Source organism: Haliotis cracherodii, unplaced genomic scaffold (assembly GCF_022045235.1).
Source record: "Haliotis cracherodii isolate W230 unplaced genomic scaffold, xgHalCrac1.p SCAF_9, whole genome shotgun sequence".
In the NCBI taxonomy this organism is placed as follows: Eukaryota; Metazoa; Mollusca; class Gastropoda; order Lepetellida; family Haliotidae; genus Haliotis; species Haliotis cracherodii.
In genome coordinates, this window is record NW_027266343.1 from 54,905,655 (window position 1) to 54,924,384 (window position 18,730).

Consider the following 18,730-nt stretch of genomic DNA (forward strand, 5'->3'; position numbering starts at 1 on the left):
TGCTGGGATATTTGCGTAAAATGAAACTCACTCACTCGCTCACTAAAAGTGACATCAGAACATCGATTTTGGTGAGTCACAATTTGTCTCATCTTCTTTCCCAGTTCTGAATCCAGCACCCAACGTACCTGGATGCCCTCCACTCTGTGCGTGATGGAAGTATTCTGGTATCAGCTTTTCTGGTTCAGCCAGCTTAGAACAAGGAGCCAAGTTCTAACGTCTGATTCCATGGCCCATTTATGTGTCCGTCACAGGTTAATGCGGGATCCTACTGTCCCAATGTGCCTAGTATAGAAGCTGGGCTGCTGTTAGCCGATTATAATACCTCCCTAGAACATCCTTGCGGGAGAATAGTTCCGCAAAATCCCATATTTTGTCAATGAGAGTGATGAAGGGTTTTACGCTATATTAGAAGTCAACGCCGTGGCAGGAGTGAGTGAGTGGGTATGGTTTTACGCCGGTCTTCACAATATTCCAGCAATATCACGTCGAGGACACCTGAAATGGGCTTCACACATTGTACCCATGGCTTCCGGGGTCTTCGGCGTGACGAGACGAGCAGACGCTTTAACCATTAGACCATCAGACCCCCCCATCCCACCCCACCCCCGGCAGGAGCGACAAGGTGGCGCAATTCGCTGTTCCAGGATCCTATGATTCATGGTTCACGACACTCCCTGATTATGATCTTATGATCTTTGGTTTAACAGCACCATTCTTATAATATTCGTGGATTTCACCCAAATGCTAAAAGTTGACACACCTGCTATACCCGAAATATTGTTCAATATTGTTCAAAGCGAGTGATGCTTTGAGCATTAATCCAGCGACGAGGGACACAAACAATGGGCGTCACACATTGTGAAGAATCGAACCCTGGTTTTCGGTGTGGCGAGCTACCCCGTCGCATTGTTAATACATGTATTTATAAACCAGCGAGAGGCAGGGGTTGGTCAGTGGTCGCTGTTCAGAGCTGCGGTCCGAAGTCATGTCAGGATTCTCTGAACGATCTGTGAGGCACGTGTTCCTTGTCTCGTTGGGTTCACTCACTCACCAAAGTAATCCACTCACTCACTCACTCACTCACTCACCTAAATAATCCACTCACTCACTCACTCACTCAATATAGTCAGGAAGGATAGGTGATCTCTGATATGAATGGCTGTCCTCGAAACACAATGCTCGGACTCGAGACAGGTTTACAGGCCACCTTCATTGCTATGGCTATTGACATAAAACACCATCCACTCTCAATAAGCTTCAGAAATAATTATCACCAGGTATGTGATAAATCCCTCCCTTTTCCAACCCATGCGACTTTCATCGTCTTTCATAAATAGCCATTGACCTCCGAACAAAACGTGATCGTATAGTCGCTGCATCATGCAATATTAATTGAATATTTCTCTAAACACAACCCTAACGTTAAAGTGATTTACACAAAACGTCCCTGAACAACCGACAGCGATATGAGCTGAGTCCTTACCAGCTTTAATAAAGGTCAGTGTCCGAGATAAAGTTCGTACAAGACAGTATCTGTTCAAATAATGGAATTGAATAAATGCTGAGTCCCATCTAGATCCAAATAGACAGGAAACTTCTAATAACGAGTGACATATAATTCAATTTCCATTCATCACGAAAAAGACATAAAACAAGTCTGTTTGTTGCAGCACACTCCTCTTGGCTCGATTGAATCTACGATTGCATTCATTCAGATTACTTTCTGACTTCTTGATCCAAATCATGTAATTTGATGCAAAAAAAGACAATTGCGAGTGGCCGATCTCCGTGACTTTCAAGATGGCGGTTATCAGTGGAAGCCAGCGACGCTGTCCGATTAATGTTGAATAAAAACGCTTACCCAATTGTAAGACGGTTAAAGAAAATGGCAATAGATTTCGATTAGGAAGATAATTTGACACACGATGGAAGCCTGGATTTGGAGCAGGTGGCTTCAGATTTCAATGTCCATCTTGTCGGCCAGACCGATTCTTGTATGCCAGGAACCCTTTGGAAATATTATGTCCTTATATGGTAAATGTTTCTATTGCCAGCCGCAACAGTGGATAACTCAAGACCCCAACTGTTGGATGCGCCCTTGTAGTCTGTCTTGAGGTTGGTCGTGCTTACCAAGGTGTTGCCAGAATTTAATCTTTTGGCGTTGGATGTGGAATACTTATTTCCTTCCTTCTGGTTACTAAATGGAACTAATTGAGGTACTGGTGTGTGTAATGTTAGCACTCCAGACTGGGCCGTGTCTCCATTGAGGCTTGTCTAACGGTTTCTATTGTCCAGAACCATGCAACGTTAATATTACTGAATATGACTATAGTGTAGGGATGTATATTCTACAAAAGGTTTTTAAAGGAACAATCTGATCAAGAAGACGTGACAATATCGTCATGAAGAGATACATCGCACCGTCTGCTTGCATCAGTCGCTGGCTGAGTGCATAATGCTGCCTACGTTAAGCTTAAGGAAACTGACATCTCTTTCGTTTCGCCTTTTTAGGGATTGGCATCGTATTCCCTTGCTTATACACGAAATATAATAATACCCGTGAAGATCCGGGTTAGAATTGATGTCCAGTAACCTATGCTTGTCGTAAGAGGTGACTAAAGGGACTGGGTGGTCAGGTTTGCTGATTCGGTTGATGCATGTCATCGTGTCCCAATTGCCTAGATCGATGATCATGATGTCAATCACTGGATTGTCAGGTCCAGACTCGATCACTACAGACTGCCGTCATAAAGCAGGAATATTGCGTCTTTAAACAACAAACAAACAATAAAATCAAGGTGACTTGTTTTATTGATCTTCAGCAACCCAATCTTGTCGTAAGAGGTGGCTGTGCTTGTCATCGTGTCCCAATTACGTGGATCTATGCTCATGGTATCAAACACTGGAATTTCTGGCCCAGACTCGATTATGTACGCACCGCTGTGGTATAGCTAGAATCTTGATATGTGGCCATGGCCTTAAACAAAAACACGAACAAACAAACCAAAAATCAAAATAAGGTTGGGCCCAGTTTCCATGACCAGCGGATCCTGGCATCAAAGTGACAACTTCTCACCCCGAGTTGTAACGTATCAGTCTACTCGTGCCATCAACCCGGTAGTGGAGCACACTGTATACACGGGCATATCTTTGAACACGTCGACCATATTGTCGGCAGAAAACTGCACTCGACTTGTGCAGGAATATCGACGCAAATCACTAAGAACCCAGCAACCACGTATTCATCATCAAGTGTCATTCATAAAGTAGTTACATGGCTGTCAGAGATGAAACTTCAAATATGTCAAAGATGTGATAAAACACAAATTGATATTGACAGAGACTACTTTTTCTGTAACTCGATCCTTTTTTGAGCCTGGTAACTAACTGGCCTTGGAACATGGATACCAATTCAGACATGTTACACATTGTAATTAGGGCTGTAAATAAGTGTTTTAATCCTATTTCTGTATCATACTCTGATTCAAGTGGTTTGAGTATCTCAGACATTAACGCCAGGTATTGCTAGGACACAGACGTCTTGTATCGAAATCCCTTGAACACTCACGTTAAGTATCCAGTGGACATTGACGGCACCTGTTACAGATGCCCAAGTACATTGGCGGCTGCCCTGAGACCTTGGCGCATGGTAACAGAGACACTAGGACATTGGCGTCTGGTAACAGAGACACTAGCGCCTGGTAACAGAGACACTAGGACATTGGCGTCTGGTAACAGAGACACTAGGACATTGTCATCTGGAAACAGATGCACAAGGACACTGGCGCCTGGTAACAGAGACACTAGGACATTGGCGCCTGGTAACAGAGACACTAGGACATTGCCGTCTGGTAACAGAGACACTAGGACATTGCCGTTTGGTAACAGAGACACTAGGACACTGGCGCCTGGTAACAGAGGCACTGACAATGCCGTCTGGTAACAGAGACACTAGGACATTGCCGTTTGGTAACAGAGACACTAGGACACTGGCGCCTGGTAACAGAGACACTAGGACATTGGCGCCTGGTAACAGAGACACTAGGACATTGCCGTCTGGTAACAGACACTAGGACATTGCCGTTTGGTAACAGAGACACTAGGACACTGGTGCCTGGTAACAGAGACACTGACATTGCCGTCTGGTAACAGAGACACTAGGACATTGCCGTTTGGTAACAGAGACACTAGGACATTGGTGCCAGGTAACAGAGACACTAGGACACTGTCACCTGGTATCAGAGACACTAGGCCACTGATGCTTGGTAACAGAGACATTAGGACACTGGCGCCTCGTAACAGAGACACTAGGACATTGCCGTCTGGTAACAGATACACTAGGACATTGTCGTCTGGTAACAGATGCACTTGGACACTGGCGCTTGGTAACAGAGACACTAGGACATTGCCGTCTGGTAACAGAGACACTAGGACATTGCCGTTTGGTAACAGAGACACTAGGACATTGGCGCCTGGTAACAGAAACACTAGGACACTGGCGCCTGGTAACAGAGACACTGGCACCTGGTAACAGACACTAGGACATTGCCGTCTGGTAACAGAGACACTAGGACATTGCCGTCTGGTAACAGTGACACGAGGACATTGGCGCCTGGTAACAGAGATACTAGGACACTGGCGCCTGTATCAAATGCCCAAGGTCTTACAATTAAAATTAAAACAGGTTTAGAAGTGACCCATTTCAAAACTAGGTATGGAAGAGTCCCGTTTCAAAACCTTAATCCGGAAGAAACGTTCGATTCAAGGAACTTGAAAGAATTACGCAAGCCCACCAATGCACCAGCGATGTCAGTCACTGACAATTAAATCAATCGCGTAGCACTTTCAGGAAGAAAGATTCCTCGAAATATCATTTCAAGTTGCGAGCGTCATTAAAAAGTGGGTCGGCTGTGGCGGTATACTTTCATCTTCGCTTGTCAGACACCATCCTGAACCTCGCATATGCAAGGGAGGTTGGGATAATTTATTCGTCAATATCTCACACCGTGAAAACCCCCTCGGGACGAGCCCTGCCATCTTGTGAGGGTATTTGTATGCGGTGATAATAACACATAGGCTACCGGTCATTTATCTTCGTCCGGTTCTACTCGGATTGTTTATGGTAGTCTTTGAGGTAATCGAAAACATGGGCGTACGATGGTGAGCCTCATCAACGGTATCTATTTACAACGACACGGTAACGTCGATACTATGGAGGCCAAACGTTCATGTTGTTATCTGTCAAGTACTGTATGTTGTTGTTTGTTTATTGTTTAACGCCGCACTCAGCTATAGTTTAGCTATATGACGGCGGTCTCTGGACCAGATAATCCAGTGAATGACATCGTGAGCCCGAGGTTTTTTCCCGAGTAGGGTTTTTACTTTTTCAACCAAAATTGATGATGAGTGCTTTAACTTACTTCTGAACCCTCTAAACGTATGAAATGCCACAAAGAATCAGAAAACATTGGGATACCTTATAGTGAGACAATACACTAGTCGAGGTAAAAAACTCATTCGATGACACCAGGCGGAATACAGACAACATTTAGCATGACCCCCACCGCCTTGAAAACCAAATGTAGTATGTTGTATGTTGATGATTTTTCTATATTTTAGAGTCCTCCCTTTTAAAAATGCTGGATCCGCCGTGTTTTCAAAACGGTGTTTAACCCAATTCACTCACTCACTTGTAAAGAGTGGAACAAAACCGCCCCTTCCTTCCTTTTGATAATGGGATAAGATGTAAACAGGGCTCGGTAATGACGCTTGAAGATAGAAGATGCCAGGTCCACTCACGTGCCGCAAAGCAATCGAAGACTTACGTCTATGTTGTGGCATTACGTAGAACTACGGCAGTTAAGATAGTCGTAAAACTACGATGTCCTACTATAGCAGTTACGGTGTCGTAAAACTACGATGTCTTACTATAGCAGTTACGATAGTCGTAAAACTACGTTGTCCTACTAAAGCAGTTACGATTGTCGTAAAACTACGATGTCCTACTATAGCAATTACGATAGTCGTAAAAGTACGATATCGTACTAGAGTAGTTACGATTGTCGTAAAAGTACGACCGTTTCGTGGTTTATCAAGCGTGTATCAAAGCACGAAACACCATGTTCCACCTTATGAATAAAACTTGGTCCAGATACAGCTTCTTAGCAGAACAGGTGCAGATACTTCAACCAAGCCGTGCAACGCGGAGTGATAAAAAGGAAAACGATGTGACCATTTCGTGACGACGAGATATAATGAACAACGCTACATCATGTAAACCAGAGGGAAGAGTCTGAACAGGTCCTCCAGTAACGGTAAGACGTATTCTAAATGGATTCGAGCTACTTTGAGAAAAGAAGAGTGTGAAGACGTGTTTTATGACGATCGATGTTGAAGTTGTCGGCGGCAGTATGCAATAGCACAGGACGTGCAGGCATTCACTTCTACCGCCGAAACTAACAGATCAACGGTCTTGCGTCAGGGTCTTAATAAAATCAATACACACAGTGTTAAACGGAATATCTACAGAGCATCAAAAAGTACATAATGCTGTTGATTGGGTTATGGGGGCTCTCGTTCTGTATCATGATGGGAAACATGGTTGTCGTTTTGTGAGAATAGATGAGATCGACTAGCGGCATACGTCAGAGCGAGGCAGTAATTGGTCACCGTCAACTCCGAAACATACACTCGGGGATTGGGGGACAACGGAAGTGAACCTGGTGTGGAGGTCATTCTGGAAGACCTATATAGTGCTAGAAGTCACGTCGGATGTCTGGACCAGACACTCCAGTGATTGACATCTTGAGCATCGATCAACCCAATTGGGATACGATGACATCAGCCAGACCACCTGATCCCGTTAGTCGCCTAGTAGTTGTTGTTTGCAGAGTTACGTCCCTTAGGCGTGCCAGAATCCTATGATCCTAGATTGGCATCCAAGATTTGCTCTGATTATGATTCGTGCTTTGTCAGAACCACACTCGTGTTCATCTGCACCACTTTGGGCTTTCCTTCAACGTTATTAAGATAAGGAAGGGAATTTCGGAGTATTTTTTAACTTCTTCATCATTTTCACCTAATGAAGGAGTAAGTATATACTCTGGTACGTTGTGTCATAATAATAAAAAAGTTGACATCCATAAATACTCTTCCTCATGTGTTTTACTTCTAAATACATTTGGGGCGGTCGGGTAGTCTTGTGGTTAAAGCGTTCGCTCGTCACGCCCGATTCCGGTGCATAACGAGTTATAATGTATTTAAACTAATCTGCCGCCAGAATGATGGATTCCTCCCAGTGTTGGACGAGATTGCCTATTGAATTGAGACAATCCGATTGGAACCTAACGGTTACATTGATAAACCCAGTCTAGGGATCTAGGGTCTGACATAATTACAGTAGACATGTTGTAGAGATGACTGGGTCACACTAGACAGTAGATCCTAGACAGACAATGTATCCCAGGGGGCATACAAGACGCGCTCAACGAGTGTGTTCTTTCGGGAAACGATTTTAAGCGGATTTGGTGATGTGGGTAAGAGATTATTATTGCATACATTGAACACAGAAAGGCCTATGTTCCCCTGGATTCGATAAAATAACATTCACGAAAGGGTCATCTTCAAGCTAAAGTAGTGTAATTTCTCTTTGAGTCGTTTCTGAAAACAGCTGACCCGACGCTTGCGCTCGTCATTTCGAGATTTCATGAATCTGAAGCTGTCTCTTTTTCACGTGTTTGGTTTTTCATTTTCTACAGAAACACTATACTCCGCCGCATCTTACCCATGTCCAGGCTGAAGCTGAGGCCGTCTTCCCAGGGCAACCGTGTTACTGTTACATTGATTGAGATCATAAGATTTGGGATGGAAGACAAATTGTCATCTCAGTAACTTTAATAGAACTTGTAGAACTGCCAATTTGGCTGAGCCTGGCACCCTTATACGGAACCTCTGTTCAGTGTATCATGAACGTATTTCTGGGTCGCCTGCTGAGTTATGGTATGGCCGAATGAGAGTCATGCGACATGACCTTCACAGACGTGTCCCGACCGGACACCTCGTCTTAACAAAAGTGCATTGTGCCTTCTCGTTCGAATCCACTATTAGGAGGTTGGAAACACACTTCAAAAACAGTTTCTCTATTTTGATCGTTAATCTGACATGGTCATCATCAAGGGTTTCAACACAGTAAACTGACATGGTCATCATCAAGGGTTTCAACACAGTAAAGTAGCATGGTCGTCATGGCTTTCATCACCGTAAACTGACAAGATCCTCATTGGTTTCATCACCGTAAACTGACATGGTCGTCATTGGTTTCATCACCGTAAACTGACATGGTCGTCATGGCTTTCATCGCCGTAAACTGACATGGTCCTCATTGGTTTCATCACCGTAAACTGACATGGTCGTCATCGGTTTCATCACCGTAAACTGACATGGTCGTCATCGTTTTTACCACAGTAAACTGACATAGTCGTCATCATGGGTTTCACCACAGTAACGTGACATGGTCGTCATCGGTTTCACCACAGTAAACTGACATGTTCGTCATTGGTTTCATCACCGTAAGCTGACATGGTCCTTATTGTTTTCATCACCGTAAACTGACATGGTCCTCATTGGTTTCATCACCGTAAACTGACATGGTCGTCATGGACTTCATCACCGTAAACTGACATGTCCTCATTGGTTTCATCGCTGTAAACTGACATGGTCGTCATGGCTTTCATCACCGTAAACTGACATGGTCGTCATCGGTTTTACCACAGTAAACTGACATGGTCGTCATCGGTTTTACCACAGTAAACTGACATGATCGTCATCATGGGTTCCACCACATTACGTAAAGTGACATGGCCGTCATCATGGGTTTCACCACAGTAAGCTGACATGGCCGTCATCATGGGTTTCACCACAGTCAGGTGACATGGCCGTCATCATGGGTTTCACCACAGTAAGCTGACATGGTCGTCATCATGGGTTTCACCACAGTAAACTGACATGGTCGACATCCAGTAAACTGACATGGTCGTCATCGGTTTCACCACAGTAAACTGACTTGGTCGTCATCATGGGTTTCACCACAGTAAACTGACATGGTCGACATCCAGTAAACTGACATGGTCGTCATCGGTTTCACCACAGTAAACTGACTTGGTCGTCATCATGGGTTTCACCACAGTAAACTGACATGGTCGTGATCACAGTAAACTGACATGGTCGTCATCGGTTTTACCACAGTAAACTGACATGGCCGTCATCATGGGTTTCACCACAGTAAACTGACATGGTCGTCATCGGTTTTACCACAGTAAACTGACATGATCGTCATCATGGGTTTCACCACAGTAAAGTGACATGGCCGTCATCATGGGTTTCACCACAGTAAGCTGACATGGCCGTCATCATGGGTTTCACCACAGTCAGGTGACATGGCCGTCATCATGGGTTTCACCACAGTAAGCTGACATGGTCGTCATCATGGGTTTTACCACAGTAAACTGACATGGTCGTCACCACAGTAAACTGACATGATCGTCATCATGGGTTTCACCACAGTAAACTGACATGATCGTCACCACAGTAAACTGACATGTTCGTCGTCATGGGTTTCACCACAGTAAAGTGACATGGTCGTCACCACATTACTCTGACATGGTCGGCATCATGGGTTTCACTACAGTAAACTGATATGGTCGTCGTCATGGTTTTCATCACAGTAAACTGACATGGTCGTCATCGGTTTCACCACAGTAAACTGACATGGTCGTGATGGGTTTCACCACTTTTAACTGACATGGTCGTTATCATGGATTTCACCACAGTAAAGTGACATGGTCGTCATCATTGGTTTCACCACGGCAAAGTGACATGGTCGTTATCACAGTAAACTGACATGGTCGTCATCGGTTTCACCACAGTAAACTGACATGGTCGTCATCATGAGTTTCACCACAGTAAAGAGACATGGTCGTCACCACAGTAAAGTGACATGGACCTCATCATGGGTTTCACCACAGTAAAGAGACATGGTCGTCACCACAGTAAAGTGACATTGACCTCATCATGGGTTTCACCACAGTAAAGAGACATGGTCGTCACCACAGTAAACTGACATGGACCTCATCATGGGTTTCACCACAGTAAAGAGACATGGTCGTCACCACAGCAAAGTGACATGGACCTCATCATGAGGTTCACCACAGTAAAGAGACATGGTCGTCACCACAGTAAAGTGACATGGACCTCATCATGGGTTTCACCACAGTAAAGAGACATGGTCGTCACCACAGTAAACTGACATGGACCTCATCATGGGTTTCACCACAGTAAAGAGACATGGTCGTCACCACAGTAAAGTGACATTGACCTCATCATGGGTTTCACCACAATAAAGAGACATGGTCGTCACCACAGTAAAGTGACATGGACCTCATCATGGGTTTCACCACAGTAAAGAGACATGGTCGTCACCACAGTAAAGTGACATGGACCGCATCATGGGTTTCACCACAGTAAAGAGACATGGTCGTCACCACAGTAAAGTGACATGGGCCTCATCATGAGTTTCACCACAGTAAAGAGACATGGTCGTCACCACAGTAAAGTGACATGGACCTCATCATGGGTTTCACCACAGTAAAGAGACATGGTCGTCACCACAGTAAAGTGGCATGGACCTCATCATGGGTTTCACCACAGTAAAGAGACATGGTCGTCACCACAGTAAAGTGACATGGACCTCATCATGGGTTTCACCACAGTAAAGTGATATGGTCGTCATCATGGGTTTCACCACAGTAAACTGACATGGTCGTCATCACAGTAAAGTGACCCAGTCGTCATCATGGGTTTCACCACAGTACACTGACATGGTCGTCACCACAGTAAACTGACATGGTCCTCATGGGTTTCATCACCGTAAACTGACCCAGATATGCTATTTAAACTTACCCAATCGTTGAGAAATGGTCACGTCAGGAACAAAAAACGTGCAATTTAAATTTATTTTAAGTGAGGTTTCATTATAATTGTCTACAATACTAGCTGATGTTGTATGCGGAACTATTAGGACAAAGTGCGGTACTTTAGCACCGCGACAGACGTCAGTGTACAGATCGAACGAGGCCATATATCGTGCTGCCTCTCCTGAGTGGAACCATCAACTTCATCACTGAGACTTGGCATTCAGCCTTTAATCTTGGGCACCGATTTCACAAATCTCATTTGTATTAGTGAGTGCTTTGTTCTCCAGCACGTAATAATATAGCCGGTCGTCTCATGGTATATCAGTTGTCCAATACCAGGTCAACACAGTCTATTTGATTCTCGGAAGTCGACCTGAAATCAGAGTTGGTCCACGGTGAACGCACAAAGAAGCCCCAAAGGAGATTTATATTTGATAAGTGGAATAGACCCACAATCACACCACCAGACAGCGCTCGACATCACACTGCACTGAAGCATACAGCAATGGGAGGAAGACTCGCGGCTACTGCTTGTCCAGTGCAACGCCATCTGTGTGTTAATTATTATTAGAAGACCACAAAGGACTTTGCGACAACGGTGTCGCCAAGAGTAGGGTTGGGTTTGACGCCAGTTTTGAATAGCTAATATCACGGCGTGTCAGCTTCATGTTTGAGTAACGCCCGACGAGGCGAAGGTTGTGGATGTGTTTATGAAACCCACGTGAACGTGTGTGCAGAAGCGGATCATAATACAGCTAAGGGATGTAACTCTGCAAGGAGGATAGTGCGTTCATAGACAATAAGAATGAGAAACAAGACAAGTGAACTGAGTAAAGATATGGTTTTATCAAAATTTACTTCAGTTATTATTTGTTTGTTGTTTTACACCACACTCGGCAATATTCGGGCAACATGACGGCGGCCTGTAAATATCTGTGTCGAGGCCACACAATCCAGTGATTGATATTATGCGCAAAGATCCACACCGTACGATGCCACGCAATCAAACAAGACAGTAAGCCTAATCCCCAGATACATTTTATCACCTCTTACGACTAGCATAGCAACTGAAGACCAATTCTAACCGGGAATCGCCGCAGGGGAAAAATGTCAAAGCATGGTAGTCACGCTAATCCTGTAGTCCAGATCACTTTGTGGAGTGGAATTCAATAGATATGTGTTTCAACACAACGTACAATCCTGCTTGATGTTGTAAGCCACTGAATTTGCGTCAGCCATTACATCACCCCAGGTCACTGCGCCCACGCCGATGGTCGTACAGACTTCAACCATTCTGTGTCTATCACTTGTGTGATTCGAGAACTCTGTAAAGTTTAAGTTACTTGATGACACTTAGCACAACGTTTATTCCCTCCCTGACAAACGGCCTCTGATACACTAATGTCTTCTTACCCGTTAAACCATCAGCCCAACGTTCCCCTGGATTCAATAAAACAACATTCCTGAAAGAATCAGCTGTCAAGCCAATGCAATATAGTTTCTCTTTGAGCCGTTACTGAAAACGTCTGAGCCTAAGCTGGTGCCGGGGATTTTGTCATTTCGATGAGATTTCATGAATCCGAAGCTGTCTCTTTTTATACATCTTTGGTTTTCCATTTTCGTTTTTGAGTGTTCTTTGGGAGATGCTGTAATGTTTAGCATTTGACATTCACAGAGACCTACTTGAGTGTCTGGGCACTTAACTTTCAACTCAAGTAATTCATCTACGTTTAAGGGATTAAGAGACAGCTATGGATTTCTGCCACATCCGCCACCACGCAAGAGGAACTTGTTGCCAGGAAATACTGGTGACATGTATCACTGCAGTAATTCCTAGCGGAGACTACAGATGGAAACATCAGTTGAAGAGGGGCTATGCAAGTAAAACATTAACCAAACGGGAGGCTATACATGGTTAACATCAAACAGAGGAGGGCTATACATGGTTAACATCAACCAGAGGGGGCTATACACGGTAAACATCAAACAGAGGAGGGCTATACATGGTTAACATCAACCAGATGGGGGCTATACACGGTTAACATCAACCAGAGCGGGCAATACACGGTTAACATCAAACAGAGGAGGGCTATACATGGTTAACATCAACCAGATGGGGGCTATACATGGTTAACATCAACCAGAGCGGGCAATACACGGTTAACATCAAACAGAGGGGGGCTATACATGGTTAACATCAACCAGTGGGGGGCTATACACGGTTAACATCAAACAGAGGAGGGCTATACATAGTTAACATCAACCAGATGGGGGCTATACACGGTTAACATCAACCAGAGCGGGCAATACACGGTTAACATCAAACAGAGGAGGGCTATACATGGTTAACATCAACCAGATGGGGGCTATACACGGTTAACATCAAACAGAGGAGGGCTATACACGGTAAACATCAACCAGATGGGGGCTATACACGGTTAACATCAAACAGAGGAGGGCTATACATGGTTAACATCAACCAGTGGGGGGCTATACACGGTTAACATCAAACAGAGGAGGGCTATACATGGTTAACATCAACCAGATGGGGGCTATACACGGTTAACATCAAACAGAGGAGGCCTATACATGGTTAACATCAACCAGTGGGGGGCTATACACGGTTAACATCAAACAGAGGAGGGCTATACATGGTTAACATCAACCAGTGGGGGGCTATACACGGTTAACATCAAACAGAGGAGGGCTATACATTGTTAACATCAACCAGATGGGGGCTATACACGGTTAACATCAAACAGAGGAGGGCTATACATGGTTAATATCAACCAGTGGGGGGCTATACACGGTTAACATCAAACAGAGGAGGGCTATACATGGTTAACATCAACCAGAGGAGGGCTATACACGGTTAACATCAAACAAAGAGGGGCTATACATGTATACATGGTTAACATCAACAATAACCAGAGGAGGGCTAAACACGGTTAACATCAACCAGAGGAGGGCTATACATGGTTAACATCAACCCAAAGGGAGGATATACACGGTAAACATCAACCAAAAGGTGTGTGTGTGTGTGGGGGGGGGGGGGGGGGGGGGGGGGAGTGGGGGGTGTCGAAACATGGCAAACATCAACCAAAAGGAGGATATACACGTTAAACATCAACCAAAACGATTTGGTTTCAGTCCCCTTCAATTTGCATTCGGAAATTTTAAATTTAACAAAAGAAAACTACGCAGGACACAAATATGCTTTCGATGGTCATTATTCTTAGGTGTCGATGCGACGGAACTAAGAAGCGACAGTGTGTACTACCTATCTACTACAAGACAATGGTGAGGCCTTCATTCTATACATTCGTACACATGTGCTCAGGATACAATAATCAGATATGTTTGCCTGACTACTTCACCCGTTCCCTCACACAGCCTCGACGCTGACTGGCTAATGTGAAAGTTCACCTGCCGCAAACTCGAAAGGCGGTGTTCATAGATCCTCACGCACAGACTCTCCAATTTTAATGAGATTGCGATACACCGTGACGGCAAACATCTGCAGTAGGGATGTAGAACCAACAGCCCAATGGGGACTTTACAAGGAATACATGTGTGAACGGAATGTCATACACGGAAACGTTTATTAATTTTGCATAGGCGGATCCAGAGGGGGTTCCAAATTTTGAAAACAGGATTTTGATATTTTAGACCCCTCCCTTTTAAAAATGCTGGATCCGCCCCTGGTGTTTTCAAAACGGTGTTAAACCCAATTCACTCACTCACTTGTAAAGAGTGGAACAAAATCGCCCCCTTCCTCCCTTTAGATTATCGGATATGGAATAAACATGGCTAGATAATGATATTAGAAGATGGAAGATTCCAGGTCCTCTCACATCCCTCAAAGCAATCGAAGAGTTACGTCTTTCTTGTAATATTACGTCGAACTACGGCAGTTGTGATTGTCGTAAAACTACGATGTTGTACAATGGCAGTTACGATAGTCGTAAAACTACGATGTCCTACTATATCAGTTACGATAGTCGTAAAACTACATGTACGATGTTGTACTATGGCAGTTACGATAGTCGTAAAACTACGTGTACGATGTTGTACTATGGCAGTTACGATAGTCGTAAAACTACGTGTACGATGTTGTACTATGGCAGTTACGATAGTCGTAAAACTACATGTACGATGTTGTACTATGGCAGTTACGATAGTCGTAAAACTACATGTACGATGTTGTACTATGGCAGTTACGATAGTCGTAAAACTACATGTACGATGTTGTACTATGGCAGTTACGATAGTCGTGAAAACAAGGCCGTTCCGTTGAACAGTCCAAGGTCGCTGAATCCGCCCTTGCTTTCTTCAGTTGGTTTATGTTCGTAAAGCTTCTTGAAATGTTACAAGTAGCAAAGCAAAGACAACGAGGAGTAGACTTGCACCAGTGTATAAAGCAATAATTATTAGCTGAAATAATAATTTCTAGTTTATATAAATAATAAGAACAAGTTGTCCCTATAAAACGCTGGCGCCCTACTGTTCACTTGTCTAGACTTGCCTATTATAAGGATAGAATTACTGTGCATCCATGGACTTATCATTCCGTACAGCCTTGGAGCAATGCTAACTGACGAGTGAAAACAAAAGTTGTTTGAGGTAAACATGTATATTATACCGAGAATCGTGTACAAACGTCCTGCTATTTCATTATTTAACACTTGTTATGCTTGTGACTATATGTTTTGTGACTTCAGTTGAAGAACTCATAAATAACTTGAAATGTCAATAATCCTTCTCCCAAAATATAGTTTATTATCAGGCAGAGTGGGCTTTTGAAAGGCTAGTTGAATGTATTGACTTAGGATAACAGTATGACAACGACCTAAGAAGATTTATGCATGACTATCTCGCTTTCTAATGGGAACTTTTTCACCGTCTATCTCAATAACCTTAAAGCAATGTGAAAAAAAACACTCTTGGTATTATCTTTGTATACATTTCATAATAAGTGCACATTTCAGCAAAAAAACTGCCGGGCAAAAGAAAGTATACAATTGTAAATTGGATTTGATCAAAATATTTATATTAATGTTATGAAAACGTTACAAGGCTGAAAACAGTCACCGAAACACTCCAAAACAGAACAATGATACCTGTATGAAATGCATCACCATCGAGTAACACTTTCTTGTTTGTTTCAATTTTAGCCACCATCAAAAATGGGTGTATACATGGTATACTTTCTCTTGCCCCGTAGTTTAGACCAGATTTGTTGACACATGCATTTGTGGATGAATATTGTCGATTTTCTATACCTGAGCGAATGGGGACTTACATATTCTGCTCGGTAGGGTACTTAGTTACTGTGTGAGGATTACAGTCATTACAGAGGCCACGTCGGTTCTGTTTAGCCTCAGTGGAGGAATGGTGGGGTAGCCTAGTTGTTAAAGCGTTCGCTCGTCACGCCGAGGACCCGGGTTCGATTCACCACATGGGTACAATGTGCGAAGACCATTTCTGGTGATCCCCGCCGTGATATTGCTAAAAGCGGCGTAAAACCATACTCACTCACTATTCTCAGTGGGAACAAATATGTAAATGACAAACATTGAGTGTGCGAATGTGTCCACTGTCAAGTTGCTTGGAAAATGTTGGCCTTACTTGACAAAGTGTACTTGATCGTTCTCAGGAAGCATCGGTTATTGACCTTAACTTGTCATGGTGCGTGAATGCTAATATTCCCGAGTAACGCTATTGAAGCAGATATTCACTTTTTGAGACATTATTAACTTTATTTCCATGAAAGAGTGATGTGATTATATTTACATTTTAAAATAGCTTCATCTTCTTTCCCTTGAATGAGATCAGTTTGAATATTTTGAACAGTTGCCAAACAATGATCTCTTAAAAAGAAATGTATTATTTGAATAGTGCGTGTCTTAAAGAAACAATGTTGCATGTGACGGAAGTATCCAGAGACCTCATGATGGCAATGAGCTTTCTTCCTGCTCTGGGAGTAGAGAGACTGAATAATTGTTGCACGACGCAGACAGCAATATGCTAATTAAATTATCTCAGTCTATGAAAAGTCGAATCTGGGCCAGGCAACAAGGGGCTGATAGCATGACACCCACCACGTCACGGTAAGATGACACACAGCCTGGTTTAATGAAACACCCGATCCTCGCCACTCAGTTCGTAATTCACGGATGAGGAACTGGGACCCAGAATCCCGAAGGGAGTCTGATATTCTTCTCCTGCAACTTTAAAGTCTTTGGTGATGATTACAAATTTTAATCCAAATCCCTTTTACTGATATGCTGTAATGAAAGCAGCTTAAAACCCAACCACCTCTCATTGCTGGGTACTTCTCTTCAATAGATAACGGTGAGGTGAGGTGAAATTGGGTTTAACGGCGCGTCCAAGATTATTGCACTTATATAGCGACGTGCATGTGCGTGTGTGTGTTTGTGTGGCTGCTTGTACTAGTCCGGACTGATGCCGATTTATAGTGCTAGCTCACTGAGATACCATGCCGCAGTTTAAAATGAATACCCCACTCAGACACAGTATACTGACTCCGAGCCGACCAGTCCTTGTTTTAGCCTCTTAATGCCGAGCGCCAGACAGGTTAACAACAAGTACCATCTTTTAACGTCTTTTGGTGTGACACGGTCGGGGATCGAATCCCGGACCTTTAGCTCTCCGGGCGGACGCTCTACCACTATACCACGGAGGCGGTCTCAAAAGCACACGAATCATTAAGTGAACTTAACATGACTTGCCACAAAGACACGGGAATAGATATGACACTTGAATATTTATGATTTTTGTGACAAAGGATTCTCAGCTGATATCTTCTCCAACATACACTCTGCAGACACTGCTTTCTGCAATAATTGTCAGATCTCTTGTGCCAGGCTGGCGTTACCTGGTGTGATTGAATCACACACAAGTTTACTAACATCACACCTTTTATCCAATATTAATTGATAATTATGCTAAAAGTTTATTTGCAAATCCATGTTCAAACAAGTTGTTTTCATCACCAATTTTTCATTTTTTTCGAGATTCCTTAAATAAGGTAAAATCTACATATGTTTTCTATCTCAACTATAACTCGGTGACCATGTCGTCCTTGTATAGTGCCCGTGATTTCTGAAATGTATACATGCTCTGCCAAAAAACCCGCAAAAATAGTAAAACCGTAAATATGTATTGCCGACATCCATACACAATTAATACCAAAAATGAGTTGGTCATTTCTGCATGGATTGGGATTGATTTGGTGAAAAGACGGAAAAATAGCAATTAACAAAACTACTTAAGAGCCTGGCGCCGACATGACATGCACGTGCAAGATCACCCGTTGGGCTATACAAATGTTCGGTTTTCATTTGCATGCCATCACAATCTCACAGCAAGTAAACAGCGAAAACATGCCACGACTGACATACATAATTGCAAACAGGAGAATCATCTTCAGCTGTTGCCAGTATTTTCCACGTACCACAAAGCACCATTACAAGACTGGAGAACCCTTATCAGCCACACGGCACAACACGTGACTTTCCCAGATCCAGTCGATCGCGTATCACTACCAGAGCACATGAGAGAGTCATACAGCTACATCACTTACGTGAAAAAATCACCACGACCACCTCTACGACTACGACAATACCAGGATTGCGTAGGATATCAACCCAGACAGTGAGGAACCGTTTACGCGCTGAAGATATTCGCGCAAGACCACAAGTTCGAGGTGTCATTTTGCAGGACCTGCATCGTGA